Below are 7500 nucleotides of genomic sequence, written 5' to 3'. Positions count from 1 at the left end.
CTTAATCTGGACGTGATTTTGAACCGACGTGAGATAAGATTAAACACTATTGTAATTATTTGCCTTGCTATTGTATACATTCTCTAGATCAAAGTCAAAATCGGTTCCATGCAAGAATAGTAAAATGCTATGGTTTGGAGATAGACTTGTATAAAAGACCTTCAAGATGATACTGTAGGATGGGTAGCCGGTTCCTATCCTACACGCTATAACTACCCATCAGATTTTGGTTTTCATTTACAACATCATATATTAAAAGAAATTAAAGAAAATAGTAGCTGTACATGACAAAGGACACACATTCATCCAATCGCTCAAATATATATATATACTGTACATGCACGCATACCACGTTTACTTAATGTATATATATACATATATATATATATATAATATTCATACACGTATATATATGTATACATATGTATATATGTATGCTGAGACATTCTGACAGGTTGACGTAAGCGGAGTAGGAAACACAGGAGTCTTAGTCTTGAGTTTATTCCTGACTAGTTTCGCAGGTGTGCTTTTTCATTCCTTTGAAAAAGCATACCTGCGAAACTAGTCAGGAATAAATTCAAGACTAAGACTCCTGTGTTTCCTACTCCGCTTACGTGTATATATATATATGTATATATGTATATGTATATGTATATGTATATGTATATGTATATGTATATATATATATGTATATATATATATGTATAAATGTAATATATATATATATGTATATATATATGTATGTATGTATATATATATGTATATATATATATATGTATATACATATATATATATATATACACATGTGTATATACATATATATATATACACATGTGTATATATATATATATGTATATATATGTATATGTATATATATGTATATGTATATGTATACATATATGTATACATGTATACATATATATATATCTACATATATACATATAAACATGTAGTGACTACATGCAAACTTATATGTATATCCATACAAAGGCTCACACACATATAGATACATATATACTTACATACGTACATACATGAATATATACATAAGCATACACGTATTGCAGATATACGGGATAGGAAGAAAGCTTTTAGGAGCTGTCAAGAGTTTTTATGAGAGTAGTATAGCGTGTGTCAAGATTAGAATTGGAGAGAATGAGAGGTTCGAGGTAAAGGTGGGACTTCGTCAAGGATGTGTTATATCACCCTGGCTATTCAATTTATACATGGATGGGGTGCTGCGAGAGATAATTGCAAGGGTGTTGGGTCAGGGATTGGAGATGGTTAAAGAAAATAGAGAATAGTGGGAGGAAAGCCAGCTGTTGCTTGCAGACAACAGTGAACTTGTAGCAGGATCAGAGGAGGGATTGAGGAAGTTAGTGACAGAGATTAGGAAAGTATGTGAAAGAAGGAAGTACAAGATAAATGTGGGTAAAAATAAGGTGATGAGATATACTAGGGGTGAAAGTGGTAGCAGACTGGAAATGAGTATTAAGAAAGAGAGACTGGAGGAAGTGGATAGTTCTAGATTCTTGGGTACGAATGTGACAGGAAAGAGAGGAGTGGAGGGGGAGATAGCATGTAGATTGAGAGAAGCGAATAAATGCCTTGGTGGATTAAAAAGTATAATGAGAAATAGACATTTGGGAATGGATGCTAAGAGGAGATTGTATGAAGAAGTGATTGTACCGACAGTACTATACGGGGCAGAAACATGGAACATAAGAGAGGAAGAGAGAAGGAGTTTGAATGTATTTCAGATGAAATATCTGAGAAGTATGATGTGGGTTACTAGGCTGGATAGAGTGAGAAATGAGGAGGTGAGGAGGAGAACGGGGTTGGAAAGGGAGTTGGGAGACAGGGTGGATGAAAGTGTATTAGGATGGTTTCGACATATGGAAAGAATAAGTGAAGAAAGACTAGTAAAAGAAATGTGGAAGGCAGATGTGGAAGGAGTGAACATGACGGGGCGCCCTAGGATGATATGGATGGATGGGGTAAAGGGGCTTTGGGGAAGAGGGAAATGTCTGTTGAGGAAGGACGGGAGAGGAAAGAGGACAAGGGGTGAATGGAGAATAGTTGTATATGGATGATGTGATCCATGAGGTGGAATGGATGATGGGATGGGGGACAGAGGATGAGGGAGTATGTGTGAGAAAATTTTGATGCAATCCGAAGGACTTTCTCCCTGTCTTCTCCCCGATTTAATGAAGTGGCCTTCCTGTGGATGTGCTGTGAATTACGACACTGCTTCTGACCTAGGGCAGTGGACAAGATGCTGGGATGACCCGTCATCCAGGAGGTGCCAAGATAAGAGGGAGGGAAGAGGGTGGAGGGGAGTGGAGTGTGATGGAATTGGTGGGAGTGGTTTTTATGTCTTTGTTTTTTGGATACTTCCCTTATAAGGGTGAAAAAGCCTTTGGTATATGTATGTGTAAATTATATATATAAATATATATTATGGGAGAAAGCACACGCTGGACTCGACGTTCTCCAATTTATTCCGACGTTTCGAACCCTGTCCGGGGTTCGTCTTCAGGGTAATACAGTGGTAGCTACCACTGTATTATCCTGAAGACGAACCCCGGACAGGGTTCGAAACGTCGGAATAAATTGACGAACGTCGAGTCCAGCGTATGCTTTCTCCCATAATAATGGTTTCTGGACTCCAGCTATTTACGAATATATATATATATATATATATATATATATATATATATATATATATGCTTGTATATATATATATATATATAGATGATACACATACAAAAAAACACGCGTTTTTTGTGTGTGTTTATGTATATATATATATATGTATATGCATATATATATGCATTATATATATGCATATATAAATAAACACATACATGCATGAATACATACATACATACATCCACACATACCTCCTTAGATATATACATGCATACATACATGCATATATAAATGAACACATACATGCATGAATACATACGTAGATACACACATACATACCTCCTTAGATATATATATATGCTTACATACATGCATACATATACATACATTTATACATAGATATGTACATACATACATTAATATATACATACACACATACAAATACATATACGTTCATACAAGAAATACTTATGTATATATGCACATTCATGCTTCTCCGTCGAGAAATCACGTAAGCCCTTTGGACATTTTTACATACACATTTAATCACGAGGCACGCCTCCTCTTACAGAATCAATTCCTTTACGCAGGTATGCCAACATACGTGTATATATATATATACATATATATATATATATATATATATATATATATATATGTATGTATATGTATGTATATATGTATGTGTATGTATGTATATATGTATGTGTATGTATGTATATATGTATGTATATGTATGTATATATGTATGTATGTATATATGTATGTATGTATATATGTATGTATATGTGTGTATCGTATATGTATATATATGTGTGCATATATGTATGTATGTATGCATGTATGTATATATATGTATGTATATATGTATATATATGTATGTATATATGTATATATATATGTATATATGTATATATATGTATGTATATATGTATATATATGTATGTATATATGTATATATATGTATGTATATATGTATATATATGTATGTATATATGTATGTATATATGTATATATATGTATGTATATATGTATATATATGTATGTATATATATATATATATATATATATATAATATGCATCCATATATTTGTACATACATGCTTTCATACGAACGTATACATACATACATACTTTCAAGCCTAAATACATACATAAACATACATATACATGCATACATACATACACATATACATATATACATACACACATACATACATGCATACATACATACAATATACATGCATCCATATATTTGTACATACATGCTTTCATACGAACGTACACATACATACATACATACATACTTTCAAGGCTAAATACATACATATACATACATATATACATATATATGCATGTATACATATACATGCATACACACATATATACATATATACATACATACATATACATGCATCCATATATATATATATATATATACAATATACATACATACATACATACATACATACATACATAGTGCAGCAATTCATAAACACACGTGAAAATAATTTGCAGAAAAGCCACTGGGAAATAAGAAACTTAGTCCGAATGTTTTTGTCTGTTTAAGACATGATCAGGGAATGATAATGACGATGATGATGATGCCTTAAATAGACGAAAAGATTGGGACTAAGTTTTTTTTATTTCCCAGTGGTTTTTCTGCAAAATACATGCATACGTACATACATACATACATACATACATACATACATACACACACGCATACATACATACATACGTACATACATACATGCATGCATGCATACATATATACAAACATGGATCCATACATGCATTTATAAATACTAGCATACATATACACATGCATATGTACATACATACATGCATACATATACATACATACATACATAAATGCATACATACATACAAACATACATTTATACATACATTTATACATTCATACATACATGCATACATACATACATACATACGTGACGATGTTGCTCCATGTAAGAATGGAGCCTGCGCCTAACCAGACTGTGGATTAGAGTACACAAATACATACGAACGCACATATATACAATCATATATAAATTGACTTGTGTATACTTACATATATGAGCTATATCAATTAATATTCTTTAGGGGAAGAAACGAAGACTAAAAAATTATGGAAAAATCTCAAGTAGAGCAATGAATTAAGGAAAGTGAAGAGCACTAAAGGCTGAAAATAACAAGATGAGAGTAGATCTTAATTAGCAACCGAAAACAAACTTTCCAGGACAGGTCACCTTGTCAAGCTAAGTAAATGTATCTTAGTCCTGCACTTTTAAATCCTTACCCTACCCCCAAGCGAACGCTTTCTATCATTAGAAAATACAATTCATTAACATCATTGGCTGTACTTGAAAATTACCTGTAGATTTTAAAAACAATACAATAATATGAACCAAACTAGAAAAATAGGTAAAACCTTTATTCATAAACCTCATTATACACTAACGAAAGAACAAAAACAATACCAGGTTCTCTTATGGTTAGAATGAACTTCAGGCTCTCGATACCCACCTCTCACCATTCTAGAGGAGAGTTAAAGGCTATTTTGCTTTCTCGTAATAGGTCAGTTACACTTGCAAGAAACTGACAATTTTTAGACCTTGAGAGTCCACTACAGGACCACCAGCCTATCCTCCAAAGCTATGGTATAAAATCTGTAACTTGAAAGCATAAAGGCTTTTTCCATGAATAGTGAAACTTTGGTAAGAATAGGTAAATAATAAGGACTTTGCTGAGTTAACAGCGATACAGAGATACAGAGATATACTGATAATATATAATCTGTATAAAAATTATAACTAGTCTAATTTGAGTACATGATATGCTAGGCTTTGTCAACATATGAAGATGTGTTTGTTTGCTGTGACATGGTGTTTGGGGTCTTATCAGTAGTAATAAGGTCGAAGGTTGTTTGTTCATTGATAGTGAGGTATAGCTGGTTGTATGGGTGGGTGGGTATGGGGGCAATGGAACAGATTGGGATCTCCATTGGTTTTGCATGTTGATTTTTGGTAACCATTAATAACATATTTTTAGTATTGCTAGAAAGTTGGAAAATGAGGTCGCCATTTTTTCTGATGAAATTTAGTGACATGAAGTGAGCCAAGCACCAGTAAGAAACTAAGACCAGGAACTGATTTCAAGTTCTTCATTCAGTGTCAGGAGCCAGACCTCGCGACTGAACCATCAATAGAAGCATGTTCCAAGTTCATCCAGTTCACCTACGTCAGACAAATATTATAAAACAACGTTACTCTCAACCCCTGCGAATGATCCTGTGGTAAACACTAAGTCACTTCCTCCATGTTGTGGGAAACCTCACCGTTGTTTCAATTTGTATTATTCACTGGGTTGGTATCTGTACAAAGGAGAGCTACACAAAATGTCACTGCACTAAAAGTAGATTATGTATCTTCTGCAAGCATTCATACTCATCGATGGCAAACACATGCTCAGACATGGAGGATCTGACAACAATGTGTGGTGATCCTCTTTCAGTTTTCTTTAGCTCCCTTAAGAGTGATTCCCTTACATGCTTGTGTGGTAATACTTATTCCCTCACTCTAGTTGTGCTACAAGGTGTTTTATTCAGGGAAGAGGCCAAACGGAGAGTATGGGAGTCCAATATTGCTGGGCGAAACGTAAAATATATTGGACTCCCATACTCTGCGTTTGGCCTCTTCCCTACAGAGCTGTTGCAGTCATTGCTGCTTTTACTCACGTGTTTTATTCAACTACGTCTAGCTCTCCCTCCAATTTCAGGAACTTGTCTCGGGTCCCTTGCGTACCAAGCGGTACTTTTCTTATATTTCCTGCTGCCGCCAGGCCATTTCGTTCAACCGTTCCTTGCCATTTCGCTAGAGTAAGGACTAAGATTGTTAATGTTGGCTCATTGTGTTTTTGTAATTTATTCATTTATCCATTCATTCATCTATCTACTTATCTATTCAATCAGTTATTCATGTATCTAATTATCTATTTTTTATTATCATTGTTATCATCATCTTTATACAGAACCTAATGTTAAAGGGATTGAAGACAATAATGGTTCATGATGAATTTCTTCTTCTTTTTCCTCTTCCTCTTCTTCCTCATCTTATTCTTTGCCTTCGTCGTCTTCTTCTTCTTGTCTTTCTTCTTCTACAACACTCAGGTTCCTCAACACCTCCATTTGAAAGTGAACCAGCAACGCGTTCCCGCAGCGGGTATCATTTGTTCTTTACTTCTTCTGATTAACCTCAATTAACTCGATCTTGGGCCTAATATATTTTGTATTAGTTTCTGGGTAGCTAGATAAGTTCTGAATCAATGTTGTTTAGAATGCGACCAAAATTCAACTTTAATTCCAATTACATTTTTCATTATATTTTCTTATATTATTTGTATTTTTGAACAATTTGTATATATATATATATATATATATATATATATATATATATATATGTACATAACATATGAGGGGACATAGAGGGGGGGGTCGCCGAATTAATGAAGCGGCCTTGATGTGGATGTGCTGTGTCTTGCGTCACTGCTTCTGACCCAGGGCAGTGGACCATATGCAGAGATGACCCGTCATTCAGGAGGTGCCAAGGTAAGAGGGTAGAGGGGAGTGGAGTATGTAGGGGATGGAATGGGTGGGAGTGGCTCCTATGCCTGTGTCTTTTGACTACCTCCCTGTAAGGAGGAAAAAAGGCCTTTGGTATATTTGCATATATATACATATATATATATATATATATATATATATATATATATATATATATAAATGCTTTTTGGTAAATGCTAGAGTAAGTGGCAGAGTCATAAAAGTAGCGAAATTTCTTAATA

This window comes from Oratosquilla oratoria, chromosome 19, assembly GCF_046742065.1.
Source record: "Oratosquilla oratoria isolate Oo_2021 chromosome 19, ASM4674206v1, whole genome shotgun sequence".
Classification (NCBI taxonomy): domain Eukaryota; kingdom Metazoa; phylum Arthropoda; class Malacostraca; order Stomatopoda; family Squillidae; genus Oratosquilla; species Oratosquilla oratoria.
Note: the sequence above shows the minus strand (reverse complement) of the source record.